Source organism: Armigeres subalbatus, chromosome 3 (assembly GCF_024139115.2).
Source record: "Armigeres subalbatus isolate Guangzhou_Male chromosome 3, GZ_Asu_2, whole genome shotgun sequence".
Classification (NCBI taxonomy): Eukaryota; Metazoa; Arthropoda; class Insecta; order Diptera; family Culicidae; genus Armigeres; species Armigeres subalbatus.
Window position 1 is genome coordinate 320,654,623 of NC_085141.1, and position 18,736 is coordinate 320,673,358.

At 39.4% G+C, this 18,736-nt stretch overlaps 1 long non-coding RNA gene and 1 pseudogene across 1 annotated transcript in view; both read right to left on the reverse strand.

The window, feature by feature from the left end:
• The window catches only part of LOC134225454 (uncharacterized), a 565,870-nt gene that overhangs the window by 12,750 nt on the left and 534,384 nt on the right, over positions 1 to 18,736 (reverse strand). The window lies entirely within an intron of this gene.
• LOC134219779 (uncharacterized) lies at positions 12,341 to 15,454 on the reverse strand (annotated as a pseudogene).

Consider the following 18,736-nt stretch of genomic DNA (forward strand, 5'->3'; position numbering starts at 1 on the left):
CAAAATTATGTGCTTGAGTGTCATTACAATGTGTATAAGAGCATGTAAATAACTTTATGTTCATTTGAACAAGCTTCTACTGGGGAGTATGATTGTGTAAACAATGCTTGCATTGCTTCATCTATCGTGTAAGTACATCAGAAAAATAAACATTCATCCCTACCCCATCAAGCCATCAGCAGACAAGACAAACGAACAATTCGCAAACCAATTCAACCGCTCGTTAACAAACGAGCGGACAAGGACAATCGGCTCAAAGCTGATGCCTCTGCTTGCCTTCTGGTCTCAAGCAATCAAACTTTCCTTTTGTAGCAGCTTAGCTCCATCCTTGCACATATCTTGTACGAATCCATCCACCCACTTTCATTGTCAGGATGATGCTGGAACACCTCGCCGTCAAGTCGTCACCGCTGCTGCTGCTGCCGCCATCGTCGCAGTCCTCGGTTTGCAATGACTTAATGACACACCGAAACACAAGTTCTTTCATACACACATACGAACCTGCACACACCACCAACAACCGACCCACACGGGGAGGGGGAGGACATACACAATACATGAGATGATGCCTCAACAGGTGTGTAATGGAGCACTTGATACGGTTGAACGAGCTTACGGTGGCATACCAACAGCAGCGTAGAACTAGTGAAGAGTCTGTGGATCGTTGTACTATTCATTCCACTAATCAACGTCAGTTTACTACTTGAGTGGAGAACATCTTTTCAGTGGTGCTTTTTTAGTCTTGCCTCGGTCGACTGGGGATGGAAAGCATTTGTTCAGCAGTCATCCTGACAAATGAGCCTACGGTGCTTGTGCTTACAAATCTTTCTGCTGCTTGGGAGCAGCGGCCGCCCAGAAACAACAAGAGGTGTCATTTCATTTCAGAAAGCAGAAAGATGAATCTTTGCTCATTAAAAACTGCAGACAAAGGAAGTGGGCGCTCTTGTCAAGCTGGTTGACGAACGGAACCGTTTCTGTAGCGGATTTGTTGGGAGTTGTAATTACGCTTCGAGTCACGGAAAACTGCACCAATTTGCTGATGGATTTCAAGTTCGAAATTGAGCCGGTTTATCGATTTTCACTTCGCAATAAAAGCAACAGTTTATAACTCTGAAAGGTTTCTTTCGGTGACTCTACCGAAATTCAAACGAACAGAACTGAAAAACCTCCAACACGTGGCGGTTCTCAACCTGTCGCTTATTCCACCCGTTTCTCCATTTAAGGTGATTATAGAATGAAGCCAGAAATCGGCCATTTTGTAAACCATATCCTTTTCAAATATTTTTTTCAAGAGCACGAGATGAAAGAACCAAAACGCGTATGGGGCTGAAATAATGGTAGATCGTTTGCTTAGTTATGCTGAACAATCATAATTTGATTTTCGGCACTGTACGAAAACTATTACGCCAGATTTGGGCTTTTGGAAATGTATGTAGATAAACGTGTGGTGAATTTGAAATTCACCACGGGCTTCATTCTATAATCACCTTAACTGCTGCGTTCGTCGTCATCGTCGTGGGAAGACAAAAACCACACCAGCTTATGAAAAGGCAGAAAAGCTTCTGCTCCACCGAACCCTTTTCCACGGTGGTCCCATCAATGGAAGTGGAACAAACCCATCTCAACCGGTAGCTAAGTAGTAGCGAGATGATCGTCTTCGTCGTCGTCGTCGTCATCATCATCTCCATAAGGTACTGCAGGTTTTCCAAAGAAGAAAAAATAGAACCACCTCGTCACCCTGGCTGTGAATCGCGCTACTCAACTCAACCGCTTTCAAACCATCTGCTCTTTCATTCTTTGAATGAAAAAGGACTCCTGCCATGCCGCATCCCTCGGTGCCACCTTCGTTGGGGATGGATTTGATGACGAGAGGAAAATCCGCCATTCATAGCCATTCGCGAAGCATCACTTTCCGCGAACGAGGCAAAAGAAGGATCAACCTAAGGGTTACGGGGATGATGGTGTTGATGACGAAGGTGATGGTTATGGAGTTGCAGTATGAAAAGAATGTTGCATTATGGGATAGAACTGATGGATACATGTTGTGAGGCATGAATTCTATACAAAAATTTGTTCTCAACAGTTTGTTTCAACTGTTCAAATGTGACCTTTCGAAATAATCGTAGGTCTAATGAAGGTGCATTGTTTGTTTCTGTGGAAGAATTGGTAGATAAGAGATCGCACCAAAATCCAAATTCATAATTCTATCATGAAATCCGTGCTGCTATACGTCAGCGAAACATGGTGTGTATCAGTGGAGAACACTCAACGGCTGAAAGTGTTTATTACCAGATGCCTGTGGTACATAGTGCGTTACAGGTGGCCTCACAACTGGATCCCAAACAAAGAGCTCCATCGTCATTGTCACCAGAGGCTGAAAGCAAATTCGTGATCGGATCGGAGACTACGACTGAAAACCATATGAAACTCAGTCTAGGAATTGGATAATGCAGAGAATAAAACCTGAGGAGTAGATTTGAGATACTTGAAGCTAAGTATCATGTTCGAACATTTCATTATAAACTGAATGAATTCTTAATTCATAATAAATGTGCTCATTGGAATAATTCATATATCATTCAATACTCCATGATGGCATCAACCATTCAAATTTTCACGCCAACAAATGTATAAAGTGGTTAATCTATGGCTCAATTAACCAATTCCAAGAACTGTTTTATCATTCAACGCAAACGAAATGCAATTAAACTCACCACGGCAGATAAACTCATTCATTCATTTGAGCATTCATTCAACATTCAACATTCCATTCGCTTTTTTCTTCCGCTTGGCTGAGGATAACGAGCCCGCACAATTTTATTTTTTTACCGAGTTGCCTTCCTTCCTGATTGTCGTCATTCAATGCCCACGGGCTGTCGAAACCTACCTACGTGGCGTTTGATTCCTAGAACGTATATCTTTAATTGAATGTTTTCCAACGCTTCCTCTGGGCTACACAATTAGGGAAACAAACGCAACGAGTCCCTTTCCTGTTCTTGTCGCTTTAAACGGGGTACAATGCGTTCCTAATTTTGGACATATTCTGTCTTAGTTTTGGTATTATTATGAATTTGCAATCAAATTATGTGGTAGAATCAAACGTACTGTGGGATTCAAAATTTGATCACAAGCGCAAAATTGTTCTCTAAATTGGAATGGCGACTTTCATATTCATACAATCAGCGACTGTTGTATTTTCCAACAATTTTATACAAGAACCTGCCAAAACCTGTATGAGAACTGGGTATTTGCGAAATTGTTAGATTCAATACAAAAATAAAAGTTCACAAACAATTGTAACAATTGTTGGAAAAACTTGACAATTTGTCTCGTACAATATTTTGCAAGTTCTTAAACAGGTTTTGGAAGGTTCTTATGCAGAATTGTATAAAAATCTAACAATCACCGGTTGGGTGTATCATTAAATTTATTCAGATTCAATATGAGTCTGAAAAACAACTGTTTTTCATTTCGTTGTACAAAATTATTCAAAATTAATTATTTAGCAACTTACACTGATTTGAAAAGGTTGATATAACTGCAATCCGGTAAGGCACTGTATTCCAAAATGTTCGCTGTAATGAAAACGCATTCAGCAGCAGTGCGGTAAAATGTTAACCCTACAGCAAACCGTCGTCATCTCCATCAATGGTCGCCTTTCAGCGCCGCTAACGTAAGAAAAGAACGTTATGATCATTCGGAAGAGAATAGGGAAAAGAACGTGCTGGCGGCCCATACGGCACCAACGCCGCACCGCACCGCTAAGGAGAACACAATTTGTTGAAGAGCCCGTAGTAAACCAAAATAAAAGAAAATAAGGAGTCATAACATGTATAGGCGAACCGGCAGTGGCGGCCGGCGCGAAAAAGGGTCGGGTCCCTTTGAACCTCGTTGTTCAATTCAGTCAAAGAGGTGAGGGCGCCAAGTCGTCATCGGCGTCGATCGTGCAGCCGTTTGGTCGGCGCCTTAAGATGCAGAGGTCCTTTCAATGGCGTTTATTTGAATGCGCCTCCATCGAATGCTTCGTAGGTTAACAACGGTGAAGGGTTTGTTTTGAGCTTGGAAGAAAGTGTACAATTATACACTACATTATTGAAGGAGAAAACAATAATAATCGCTACTCAATGGAAATTGTTGTTTTGGAAAAAAACGTAAATAGTGCAATCTTTCAAGAGTGTTTTGTTTATGCATCCAGATTTGAAATTTCATACAAGACTCATCTTGTAATGGTTTTTTGACACCCTATAATTTATTCCTAAGTCCTAAGTAAAAATTGGAATGATTGTATCCAAATTAATGCTTTTAAAGCATTGAAAGAAGAAGGCTGATAAAAGATATGTTTTAAAACTTGTTAGAGCTAAAGCTTTTTCAATAGGAAAAAATATTTACTGACATGAGCTCTTTATTCTTTGTCGCATGGTGAAGTCGAATACATTCTTTTGGGACAGCGCCCATGACTAGTAATCAGAGCAAATTTTAAAACCCATATTAACCCCCCTAAGGGTCCACATTTTACCATGCGATAAAAGGCGTAGGATTCTTCTTCTTATTGGCATTACATCCCCACACTGGGACAGAGCCGCCTCGCAGCTTAGTGTTCCATTAGGCACTTCCACAGTTATTCACTGCTAGGTTTCTAAGCCAGTTTACCATTTTTGCATTCGTATATCATGAGGCTAACACGATGATACTTTTATGCCCAGGGAAGTCGAAACAATTTCCAATCCGAAAATTGCCTAGACCGGCACCGGGAATCGAACCCAGCCATCCTCAGCATGGTCTTGCTTTGTAGCCGCGCGTCTTACCGCACGGCTAAGGAGGGCCCCAGGCGTAGGATTACCAATCCAGAAATGGCGAGTTCGATTCTCGGTCCAGTTTAGAATGTTTTCGGGTTGGAAACTTTCTCGACACCCTGGACATAGTGTATCCATTGTACTTGCCACACAAGATATGTAAAATGCTGAAATATTGATCACCTTTTCCCAGCGTATAAGTGGAAGTGTTTCGATTATGATGTTCCAGTTTCTGATGTCATCTCTAGCGATCATTTCTTCTAAGAATCACTGAATCCTTCGTACCTTCGAGTGAGGACCGAGGGGTGAGAAGTGAGAAATAAGAAATGAGATGTGCCAAATGAGAAGAGATGTAAAAATTGAAAATAATTAAATTAATCCTTATTCCTTCCAACTCTCTCTTCCGTCTTCCTTCTTCCTTCATTCTTCGTCCTAATTCCTTCATCCTTATTATTTCTCTTTCCTTATTCCTTCATCCGCGTTCTTTTTCTTCCCTTTTCTTTCTTCTTCATTGAGAAGTTAAAAGCAAGATGTGAGAAGTGAGAAATGAGAAATGAGAAGTGAGCAGTGGAAAAGGAAAAGTGAGTAGTGAGAAGTAAGAAATGAAAAGTAAGAAGTGAGAATTAGAGCAGAGAGATGCGAAATGAGAGGTGATAAGGAAGAAGAAAGAAATATGAAGGAAAATGGGAAAAAACAGCAAATAGACAAAAGAAGGAAGAAGAAAGAGAGAAAGAGGAAGGAGAAAGAAGAAAGAATAAGGAAAACAAAAGAAAAAATAAGATGGAAAAATGGTTTTATTCATTCTTCCATCTTCTTTCTTTTTCCTTAGATGATGAAAGAAAGAAGAAAAAAGGGAGGACAAAGATCGAAAAAGGAAAAGAAAGTAGAAATAAGGAAAAAAAGAAGATGGAAGCAAGAAGAAGGAAAAAAGAAAGAAAAAGAAAGGAAAAGGATGAATAAAGAAGGCAGAAGAAAGAAGGAAAAGTGAAGACAAAAGGAAGCCGGAAGAAGGAAAAAGAAAAAATAAAGATGGAAGGAGGAATAAGGCAGAAGGAAGAATGATGTATGGAAGAAAGGAAAAGAAAGAGAAAGAAGAATGTAGTATGAAAAACGAAGAATGGAGAAATATAAGGAAGAAGGAAAAATGAAGAAGAAAGGAGGAAGTGAAAAAAAGAAAAAAAATGAAAAAAAAGATGGAATAAGGAAAAAGGAAGAAGGAATAACAAATAAGGAATAAAGAAGAAGAAGATAGCAGGAAGAAAGAAGAAGGATGAAAGAAGAATGAAGAAAGAAGACACAGGAAATAAGCAAGAAGGAAGAAGGGAGTAGAAAGAAGAAAGAAGGAAACATTACAAAATAATGAAAAAGAGAAAAATTAACGAAAAATAATGAAAGAGGAACAAAAAAAAGTAAAAAGAAAAAAAGAAGGAAGTAGGAGAAAGGAATAAGCAAGAAAGAAGAGTGAAGATGGCAAAAGGAAGGAAGGAGAATAAAGAAGGAAAAGAAAAAGAAACAAGAAAAAAGGAAGATTTCCATCTTCCAGGGAAGGAGAAAGAAGAAAGAAAATTAAGAATGGAGAAAAAGACATAATAAGGAAGAAGGAATAAGAAAAAATGAATAATGAAGTAGAACCAAAGAAGAAGGAAGAATAAAGACGACAAAAGGAAAAAGGAAAAAGAATAAATAAAGATAGAAAAAGGAAGAAGGAAAGAGGTAAAACAAATAAGGAAGAAGCAAAAATGAGTAACTGACTTCTCACTTCTCATTTGTTTCTTCTCATTTCTGGCTAATCACTTCCTACTTCTCATGGCCATTCGGCATCATGCCAGTTCCGCTAAATGAACAATCGGCCAAATGATTTTCGGCCTAATGGCCTGAAACAACACCAAACGTAGTTATTTCACAATTCCAAACGTAAGTCTTCTGCAATTCCGAAAGGAACCTTTATGCGATTCCCAACGGACAGAATTCTTCTGCGTTTCCCAACGGAATCCATCTGTAATTATGAACAGAATTCATGTGCGATTTCGAGCGTTATCTAGTTCCGTACGGAGTCATTCTATGATTTCGAACTGAACACTTCTAGGGATCCCAGCCGAGCTGAAGAACGCGATATAGAAAAAAAAATTCCCCAATACCGATTCAAAACGGAATCTTTGCGCAATTCCGAACGAAGTCCTGCGATTTCAAAGAGAATTCTTCTATTACGAGCAGAATCCTTCTGCAATTCCGAATAAAATACTTCTGCACTTTTGGACGGAGTTTATCCGCGTTTACATAAGGAATCATTTCACGATTCCGAACGGAGACATTTGATGATGTCGAAACCAATCCTTGTGCAATTTCGAGCGTGATTCTTTTACAATTCCAAATGGAATCTTTCTGCGATTCTGAATGGAATATTTTGCTATTCCGAACAGAATGATTCTGCGATTTCCAACGAAACTATCTTGCGTTTCTAATCGTTCTGCTATTTCAATCGGTATCATTTGGCGATTCCGAATGTAGGAGTTCGAATTACTCTTTTGTATTTCTGTTCAGAACCATACATTCTTATCAAAAATATGTTTACATGATACTATTTTGTCTACTTTTTCATGGTATGTACTGATCTGTGGATTGCTGTGACAAATATTTGACCACAATAGAACATACCGAAAGTAATCAAATTCAACAGAGAAAACCGTTAATTTCCTCAACGAAAAACCTCTTACTTTCTAGAAGTGTAGTGATGAAATGAAATTTTAAATTCAAATAGAAAACCTAGTACTAGGAGTCGCTCGTCTACTATTCAAAGAAGTTTGAGGCATATTTGGACTACTCTAGGACAATTTTGAAAATTTAACTTTATTCCGGCTAGAATGGTGAAATACCCCTATGTGCGCCGGATGCGTAGCACATTCCCTCCCCCTTCATACGGGAGCTTGGCAGAAGGAAGGTCGTGCGATATGTGCCATCACAAATATTGCCCTCCGCTCACTTTCAAATCGACTTCTATAAAAACATTCTTCATGCCTGCCGTATCCTAACGGAACTATCAATTCTATACTTTCGCCTCTAATGCTATCATGAACATGTACGTCCAAGTTTGGAAGATGATATTAGCATTTCCATATCATTAATAATAATATCATAAATATATGATTATTCATAATAAATTCTAGAATTTCGTTGAACAATGGCTAATGAGTGAAACAGTAGAAAATCACCAAAACATGGCCAGAACCTAAGAGGCCGTACACATATTACGTAAGCACTTATGGGGGGAGGGGGGATTGGTCAATATCTTATGCTCCATATAAATAAAAAATCATTTGTATGAAAAAACGAGCAATCAGTTGTTGTTTTGCTCTCGTCACGCGCGGACGTCTAACTGGCATAGTAGGTACCTAGTACGTACCCGGCAGCTTTGTTTCTTGCTTTGGTTTTTTTGTTTGCGTACGTACGTTTCCCTCTACTGCGGGCGATTATTATGTGCGAAATGATCGTCAATACAGTGCAATTTCGTTTCCCGCCTACCGCTCCCCGACCAACATGGGTTGAAATTGCCGGATTTGTGCGACAGTTGGATACTGATGTATCCCTAATGGAAACGGTTTATAAAACAGCGATGGATCGTTCACTGTTTGTAAAGTTTGTATCGATAGATGCAATGAAGGATGCGCTGATGAACAACACGGAACCACGTAAATTCCATTACACCAGCGGGATTACAGTGGAAGTGAACATGACGATTGCTGGTAGCAATGTTCGATACATCCGAATATTCGACTTGCCACCCGAATTGCCGGACTCAGATCTGAAGCAGCGTCTCATGGAGTACGGGGAAGTGGATCGCGTGGTCCGGGAAAAATTCCCACCAAATTTAGGATTGGACCATATGTACACCGGTGTGAGAGGTGTATATATTGACGTGAAAAAGGAAATCCCACCATCGCTGGAGGTTTCAAACTGGAAAGGAATGGTGTTTTATCAGGATTTACGAAACAAATGTTTTATTTGTCGCGCGGAAGGTCACCGGAAAGATTCGTGTCTGCAACGGAAAAAAGTTACCCAGTAAAAAGTACAAACTGTATGAAAGGAAGTGACGAACAAGCAAAATGGTCATCGGCAATCATACTCCGGTGTCGTCATCGGATTCGAAGCAGCAGTAAGCGGGGAAACATCGGCGAAAGCAACGGAGATAAACGTAATTGAAGTGCCAGAGGAGGAAGTTGTTGAGCTCGACGTCGAGCCAACAGGACAAACAGAAACAGAATTTGAAATACCCAATTCTATGGTAGAACGTGAGTAGCTAGCGGAAAAATAAGCTTCAAGAATAGTAAAGATCGTGTTTGGTTTGTTAAGAAGGGAATAATGGGCTACATGGACAACTTAAGAAAACTGAGAGAGGAAGAGGAGAAAAAATCTGAAGGGTTATGTACAAGATACGACGACCCAACGTAAACTACGTAGAACAGTTTGGTGCATTGAGGAATGTAGTCATATTTTAAGATAATTCATTTGATTACTTATGTCACTGGTTTAGAACAAAATTACAATAACTTAAAATAAAAAAAAGTGTTGGATACTGTAGTCAGGGGTGACGTCCGAGCCCTCACCGACAGTCTGGAGCTCGGATAACAAAACCCTTCTGTTATTTGGAGTGACGAGGAATAGTTGGCAGAGAAGGGATAGTCGTATTGTTGAGTCCGACAAAGAAGCGCGAGTCGATAAAACCCGGTTGCGCCAACTAGAAATCAACAAATACTAGCCATGTGCCGTTTTGACTCAAATTCCGAACATGACTCATATTCCGAACTTTAGCTTTTAAATGCCCATTTTAACTTTATTCGTGTAATTTCTCCACAGGAGTTAGAATTCGTTTGTTATCTTGATCCTCAGTGCGGAAAACCAATGACAGTTTTAGTTTTAGGGCGCTAATACGCCAGTGTTCGGAATATGAGTCATATTCGGGATTTGAGTCAGAACGGTACCAAAAAGCAAGCCATTCGGTTGAGATGCGCCAGAGTACACTCCAAATAATCTAAACGTTGCTTCCACCTGAATTTTCAGGTACATTTTACCTGCACACGTAACTAAAAATGCTTCAGAAAATTTAGGTGAAACTTGCGTGTCCGGTGAATTCTATCCAAAACTCAGGTAGAACTTACCTGATTTTCACGTAGAATGAAAATTCTATCAAAAAATCAGGTAAAAGTTACGTGAATTTCAGGTGGAAAAATTCTACGTACTTTTTCAGGTGGAAACAACGTGCAGATTTTTTTGGGTGTAGTAAACGCTGCGGACGGGAATAGGGTATTTGTGCTATTTTATCACAATCTAACTCCCACTATCTGGCAGTGGCATTTTGGATAACATACTCGTGCAACCATATTGTTAATATAATTGCAAGAATCTTAGATCCGGGAGCTAGAAAGTAATAGTTCTATTGTAACCTATAGCCCGTTTCAATAAAGTATGCGCTCCGAAGCTATAACCGTTTACAATAAGCCCCGCATGATTTACCCACAGAGTATCTGAAGTGCATTCAAACTTCCTGAATTAAAATTGAATTCTTTTGATTTTGGCGCATATTTAATAATAAAAATATAATTAACAATTTGGAGTTTATCATAAAATGGCTCACCATTTTCCTAAGTTATCTTTGAATCGAAAATGTTTGTTCATTTGCATTGCGATTATCGCATTATGACATTGCATTGCCGTTGCTAACAATCGATCATCCTATCCTTGCACAAACATGCGCTTGTATGTATTGTGCTTCCAGTTGAAAACCGAAATGAGCTCTCGCGACAATTGAGTTTTTCCTTATTTCCTGATGTCGCAACTGCATCGCGACTAGTGCGCATCTATGCCACCGTCGTGCGCCATGATGCGCACTAGTCGCGACGTAGTTGCGACAAAAGGAAACGGGAGAAAACTCGATTGTCGCGAGAGCTCACTTCGGTTTTCAACTGGAAGTACAATATATCGCCGACTGCAGTCACTGCTGTGGCCCTACTTTTTGTGGCAAACTGGTGCGAAGCACCGCACAAAAAGAATAGCCCAAAAACCAACTACACTGAACGACGGCCGAATGAGACTCACGTGGCGAACGGGAAAAATAGGTGCTGCCAAAATGGTCCAATACCCTACTTCAACGTTGATAAACAAATGTTTCAATATTACTGGAAAATTCGTGGAGAGTTTCCGAGTCGATTGATATATAAATCTCAAAAATCCATCGAAAGATGAATGCGCTATTAACGTTCAAAATCTTACATGATTTCGTGACGGTCTCGGATTTGGAAATTTTCATTTGTCACCCTGTATCCGAGTCTTCCCCTTAGACGTAGTTTACGTCAAAAACGTCAAGCGCAGTCGACGAGTCAGCGCCGGGATCATTCTGATTCGGCAGGATCATTAGACCGATCTCCACCTAAGAAGACATCTCGCAGAAATGCTTCTGATACTTCTTCAGAATAATTTATTGTAAAATTTTCTAATGCTTTCGGCTCCGTAGAGTTTTTTAAGAAAACAATTGAGCCAAACAAATAAACGAATTGGTAAAAAAAAAAAAAAAAAAACGAGCAATGGGTAATGCTTTCAACATAATCGCAAGAAGACGTTGGACTTGAATAAACGTCTCGTATTTACATTTAACTTCTAACTTTTGGATCTATGGAGTTTGATTATAGGTATTGATATTGGAAACGACAACTTCTATGCTGTGTAGAATTATTAGCAATATGTTTAATCAAAACTTCTGGAAATAAAACTAATAATTAAACACATAATTAGAATTGCTTTGTTTCTAACTATTAAGCCCTTATTTACTCAAGCAAATGTAGGGTATTTATAGATTACTAATTGATGATACATAGTATTTGAAGTTTAAAAATTCTATTCATAAAATTTTCAGACTTGGGCAAAATGTGCTATTTTAGGGGAACCGTCCCGTTTTCCAAACAAATAAATGAAAGTAATTATTTTAATAAACATTTTTATTTTCATCAGTGTAGTTGATTTGTTTTGATGGGGAATCAGAACCATGTTTTAATGTACGTGTTGTTTAGTACCAAGCACAACTTAACATATGCACGCAAAAAAAAAAGCGTTCATGAATTCGTGAACTAACTAGTTTACGATGTATTTTTTCGTGAACAACAGTCATGGATTCGGGAATACAGTCACGTTTTCTGGGACGTTCTGGAAAACGTGACTGGTGTTCCCGAATTCATGAATTAAATCACGGTGTAATTTTACTGGTTCACGAATTCGGGAACGCTTTTTTTTGCGTGTGCTCAGTCATATGACATGACTCGTACCCATCCCGGGATCATATGGATTATGAAACCAATCACCTGGATGAGCAGACCAAATCTCTCTAATTTTATTTTTCTTCATCTACCACCGCTGCCCTCGCTGCCTCAGCCATCATCGGCCTCTAGCCGTGAACTCCGAGCGATGCGATGGGTGATTGCATCTACCACAACCGACACCACTGCATCCAACCATCATCAAGCACAGAATGACAAAAAAATGCGCCAATCACTTTCATGCACCTATTCGCAGACCCACCGGCATTCTTCTAACGCTGGTGACTGCATGCTGTCGCTGTGTAGGTAAACACAGCGAACAAACGAACGAAACGAAAATGCGCGAGCAAAAAGCACGTCAGTACGCGCTGCTGTCACAAATTGTAATGACTCACACACGGCAGGCACTGCTTATTTTATACACCAAGAAAATCTTCCGGTAGACTCGAAGGCCCGTGACATATTGCATTCTGATGTCCGTGTTAGGAATGCACGGGATTGGTTACATATGAAATTTTTACTGGCTTTGACAAGAATTGAAATTTTCAATAGCTTATCGTTAATAATCTTAAGTTTCTATGAAATAGGCAAAATGGTGGAGAGTGTCCGAGTCGATTGATATAAAAATCTTAAAAATCCATCGAAAGATAAAGGCGCTAGTAACGTTCAAAATCTTCCCTTCCAGCGTAACGCTCTCGATTTCCAAAAATCTAAATGACACCCAGTATAGTAAAGAAAGACGTAAGTCCTACGTCAAAAATCTTACATGGGAGGAGGGGGGGTCGAAAAACCCAAAAACTGAAAATGCTTACGTAATAATTGTACGACACCTAACCGAATCACAATGTTCACAAGAATTGTTGAGCTCACCAAAGGCTTTCGTTTAAATGCGGTTTCAATTATTTATATTTCGTGTTAGATTTTTTTTGAAACTTGAAAATAGTCCAAATACAAGCCAAATACAAATTTTTGTGGATGCTTTCAAACCATCCACAAAAATTTCGTTCCCGTTGGTTGAAGGTTGTGTTACGGTTTATTTTATCTTACCTATAAGTGACAAATGTATGAGTGGATTTGTGAATGTTCCATATCTGAATGTTCTGTGTTTGGGCCTAAAGATAGGCAATTAAAATTATAAATAGAATAAATAGAGGAATTCCCAGACACAGACTTTATATTGCTGATGCCACATGGCACAAATTAATTCAAGGTGCCCAAATAGGATATGATCTGAATCCTACACCAAATAGAGCTATGTATTCAACGGCTTGGCTGTTGAAGACAAAATGCGAAACGCAATAGGAACACATTTACGGGATTTGACTGATGGACCAAAATCTTTAATGAAACCTCGTCATATCTCGCAATGGGCAACACATTGGACGTTTCTCTCGGGGCACAGAGAGTTCGTCAGTTGTTTGTCTAACAATTGCTGTCCAAGCACTTCTATTTGTTTACGAGCCTCTTCCTCAATTGCTTTCACTACAACTACTTCACGGGCCCGGTAGTACTGCATCTGAAGGGACCCAGTGCAAGAGTGTGCATAGATGAATAATATAGCATTGTCGATAATAGTACTGAGTCCACTTGGTTGAAAGAAAATGGCATTTATTGATCTCGCTGATAGAACTGCACAACCGATGAGGTGAGCAAACATATGCAGACCACAGTTCAGCGCCGCCGAGTATGGGCTTTTGTCAACAAGGCCAAGCCCTGACAAATAAGGCACATATGAATAGGGGAGTGTTATTTCCTGTCCAGGGATATTCATCCTATTAAAATCTTGCCTCAAAGTGGGTGTCATCAGCCAGCGGGTGAAGATCCTCGTGTTGTGACTCAGAAGTTCACAACCATGCCCCACGATTGCTACCCCAATGCAATCTTTGTAAGACAAATTAGTGTTCCAAAACGGAGTTTGATCATTTTGTGCTTTGGGAACATAGCGAAGAACATGTCTATTGCGCACAACAATTTCACGAATTCTGTATCTATATATACAGCGGCCAAATTCACAATGGCAACTTCAATAGCGTCACGAAAAACCGGGGTTGTCAGTTGGTTCTTTAACGCATCCCGTAACTTGTCAATGTATGCAGGATTCGTGGCATGGTACACTCTGAATCCCCCCAGGATGAGCATACCCAGGTCTATGACTTCCTCATAGTATAGTGGTCAGTATCCCCACCTGTCACGCGGGAGACCGGGGTTCAATTCCCCGTCGGGGAGCCATATTACAATAAAATTTTACAAACATAGAAAATAAACAATTAATAAACAAATAAAATGATTGACGATCTCTCTGTGCCCCGAGAGAAACGTCCAATATGTTGACCATTGCGAGATATGACGAGGTTTCATTAATGGTTTTTAGTCCATCAGTCAAATCCCGCAAATGAGTTTTCATTGCGTTTTGCACTTTGTCTTCAACAGCCAAGGCGTTGAATACATAGCTCTATTTAGTGAAGGATTCATATCCTATTGGTGGGCACCCCTAATTAACCCTTAAAGGCGCAAGGCGATTTTTTTTAGAAATTGTCGGAAATATTTTTAACGTAAATAATTATTGAAATCATTAACATTAAACGTATTTTCGGTTTGTTGTTTTAAAACAACATTGCGCATTTAAGGGTTAATTTGTGCCATGTGGCACCAGCAATATAAAATCTGTGGCTGGGAATTCCTCTATTTATTCTATTTATAATTTTAATTGCCTATCTTCAGGCCCAAACACAGGACATTCAGTTATGGAACATTCACAAACCGTAACAATACACACATAATCACACAGACATCACCTCAATTCGTCGAACTGAGAAGATTGGTATAAAACACTATGGGTCTCCCGGTCTTATATAAATGAAAGTTTATTTTTAGAGCGAAAATATAGCCCTTACTCGTACTTATTGTACGAGAAAGGAAAACAGTTTAATTTTTTTTTCATCAAAATCAAAATAGAAAACTTGCACGACATTGTACAGTGTTCCAGAGCAAAGTTACCAGTCAAACCAATTTCTTCAGAAGAAGGCTGCCAAACACATCCAAAACGTCGAGCAGTTAAATAATTGTTGTTTGAACCTCACAAACTGTAAGACCTAATCGCTTTGAACATATTCATCAGAAACCAGAAGCACAAAACTCTTGGTATGCAAATTTTGAATACAAGCTTCAGTGTTTCCCTTCGACCTAATAACCTCACAACTGCAAAGCAATCAATGTAACACGCCGACACCATATTCATCATAACGACTTCATTGCACTCCACTTTCGGCTTCGGAAAATCTTGAACCCGGAAATTACCTCCTCTAATGGATCCGCATTCGGCGACAAGGTTCCACAAATGAACAACTGGCACAAAGCCATTTGGAAGGCCATTTGCCTTCGGTCGGCAATAATTCTCCTGAGGCCCGACGATGGCGTCTATACATCTCAATTGCAATCGTGTGGCGCGGCAGTCGAGTCCCATTTATGTACCTATGAGGGTACGTTACCTTTGCTGCAATCCCCTTTGTTTTTGTTTCTCTTCGGGAAAATGCATTTTTGATGTTGCCTCCCCGCTGCCCTGGTCGCCAGGCTGCTAGAGAATTATGTGAATACTGGGATATCCTTAGCCTTGTCGCGTTCTTCATGATTTAGGTTGGAACGTTTCCTTGCAAGGTAACTTGCCTTGCCATTTGCAGCCGTTCTACAATGTGGCACAGTGGTGTAGAATAATATTTTTTGGTACATGAAACTTTCTTACTTATCTTTTGTAATACTTTAAAAAATATATTGGAGATCAGCAATTATGCTTTATTTGATAAATTGTATTTTATGAGCTCAATAGCCAACGTTAGAAATGATTACATCAATTTTGCAGTACGTAATCCCATTTATTCTTTCAAAAGTTGATATGAATGTAGAAGCAAATATGCAAGACATAGGGTAAACTGCCCAATAGTGGACCCCCTAGTAGCGGAATTTTGCTCTTCCTGTCATACGGCTTAGAAATTTTCAAAATATTAACTCTACTTGATATCTAACAACAAGCTCTGCATTCCTTCTTCACGATACATACATAAAACACCCAAATACGAGACGTTATTCGTTGAAATTAACATTTTAAAGTCTAACTGAATTCGCCCTATAGTAGACCCCCTGGGGGTCCATAATAGGAAATTGCTTCCCTATAGTCGACACTTCATTTGATTTTCATGTTTCGTTTCGGGACGTTCTTCTTCCCTATTATGGACCCCCCAAAATATTCCTATAATGGACACTCTCGTGTTCATTTTTTATAAAATTGTAAAAAATCATCTAATTTAACTTTCCATAGCATTTTCAACGCATGTAATCAAATCATAGGACTGTGAGGTAGGTTCTCCCGGTAAAATTTCATAGCAAAATGTTGACATTGTGCAGTAATAATGCAAAAATGGCTGGAGGGTCCACTATTGGTTGGGGGTCCACTATTGGTCACTTTACCCTACTTTCATAGTTTCACTTTGAAAACAATTTCATAATTTTATTCAGCATTAGGGCCCAGTGTGCTTCGATCCGAACAGGGTTTATTTTTTTCAAAACGTCGCCACCGCCGCTGCTGATGTCTCAGCCAAAAACCTGAGGGTTCTACCTCTAATAAATTTACCACACTTTAATGACACTTTGGGAGTGGAAAAGCACGAAAAACGCTCGTGGCGTCGTGTTCGGCTTATCTTATCGTGGGCTCCGTTCTCCTGATGGCTTTCGGCGGGATGGCTTTCTCCGAGAGGAGATTGTTTCCAAAATAGAGACACGCACCGTGGCCCAAAGTGGAAAACAACTGAATTAGAACAAATGTAGATAAATTAGGGCATGGATCTAGAGCGGGGCGGCATCGGGATTTCCCGTCTGAGAGACACAATTCAAATGTTTCTACTTCGAGAGGTCGTCCCGTATAATGTTTTGATAATGCGCCGACGATGGGGTCATAATTTAGATAAGACTAACTCAAAATTGTGGATTAGCTTGACGTTTAACGATTGTTTGGGAGTGCCGTTGAATTAAAAACATTGTCAATGCTGCATGGGTATATATATCCCGCTTTTGGGGACGGCGTAATGCTGAAGAAATAGAAAGAAAAAATATTTCTGCAGTAATCTGTCGCATTTCAACAAGCCCTTTTGAAATAATCAGGTGACCAAAAACTTGGAAGATTTTATTTACAATCTAAGAAACATCTTAGTATCCTTTGACATTGAGTCTGACAAAATAATTATCACGAAGCTTAAGGTCAAGCATCCCGGAATCCAGAACTAATTTCACTCACGTTTTTGAGGGGGACTCGATTCGGAAGCAGCGCATAGCTGTCATTTTTATTATTTTACCTATAGACACTATAGGTTCCATAGACGAGCGCAGGCACGGTTGAGTTATTTCGATTAAGTGTGTTTTTCCACTTTTTCACAGTGTACCACGCGAATTTGACGTCACACGCTGCGTTGCTTGGGTTGCAATAGTGACGTCATGCTCGTTTGGCTACACTAACTGACAGTTCGTTTGGCTACACTCGCCTTCGCCTCAGCTCGTCTATGGAACCTATAGTGTCTATAATTTTACCCATGTTGCGATGCAGCAAAGCTGAAATATTAAAAATGACAGAACAGATGTGCGTTGCTTTCGTATTGAATGGGGTGTCCTTGAAAACGCGAATGAATTAAGTTTTGGATTCCGGGAGGCTTGTCCTTAAAAACGGAACTTAATAAGAATAATTTTGTTAGTTCATAAGGATTCAGAAAAATTGCTACGGTCTACTATCTTTCAGGGCTTCAGTACTATTTATAAATTTCAGTACCTTTTCAGAAATCTCAAGAATTATGTTACTCTTTCTTTTTATCTTCTATAATTTCATACAAACGAAGGTATATTTGTGATTCCTACAGATTTCAATAAACTTTTTGAAGCTTCCAGAGCTCTTTTTCTCATAGGCTTGCATTCGGTTGTGCTACAATAACGGTTTTTCTCGCATATCCTTGTTTAGATTTTCAGCATTTGGAGGTGAGCTCGGAAGTCTAGTGAAGTCTATAGCGTCTGCATTATAGACAGGAGGTCGTGAGTTCAATCCTAAACTCGTTCCTAATTGTAAAAATGTGGCATGGAGTACATCACTTTTCTAAGTATTCATCTACCCCACCAATTAACGAAGCTTACCGGGGAATTGTGGGGACATACCTCTCCTTTCCCAATTTTCTGACGCCGTTGTTGATCTATATTTAAGATTTGCTTAACCCTTAAATGCGCAATGTTGTTTTAAAGCAACAAACCGAAAATACGTTTAATGTTAATATTTCCAATGGTTATTTACGTTAAAAATATTTCCGACGAATTCTAAAAAAATCGCCTTGCGCCTTTAAGGGTTAAACGTGCACTTCGGAACAGGTGGTAAATTCTAATTTTTATTCACTTGGATCGTTGTGCAATTTACACTAGTTCTGATCAGTTACGGAGTAGCAACCATTGATTAATATACTGCCTGAAATTGCATACACTGAAGGAAATGAAGATAGTACCACCATATTTTTCACTAATATTTTCTGAAATTTCTCAGTGCATTACATTGATATTAATGCGAACCATTTGCATTTAAGTGGAAAAATGCATGCAAAAAGGTGCGAAATGAAAATAGCA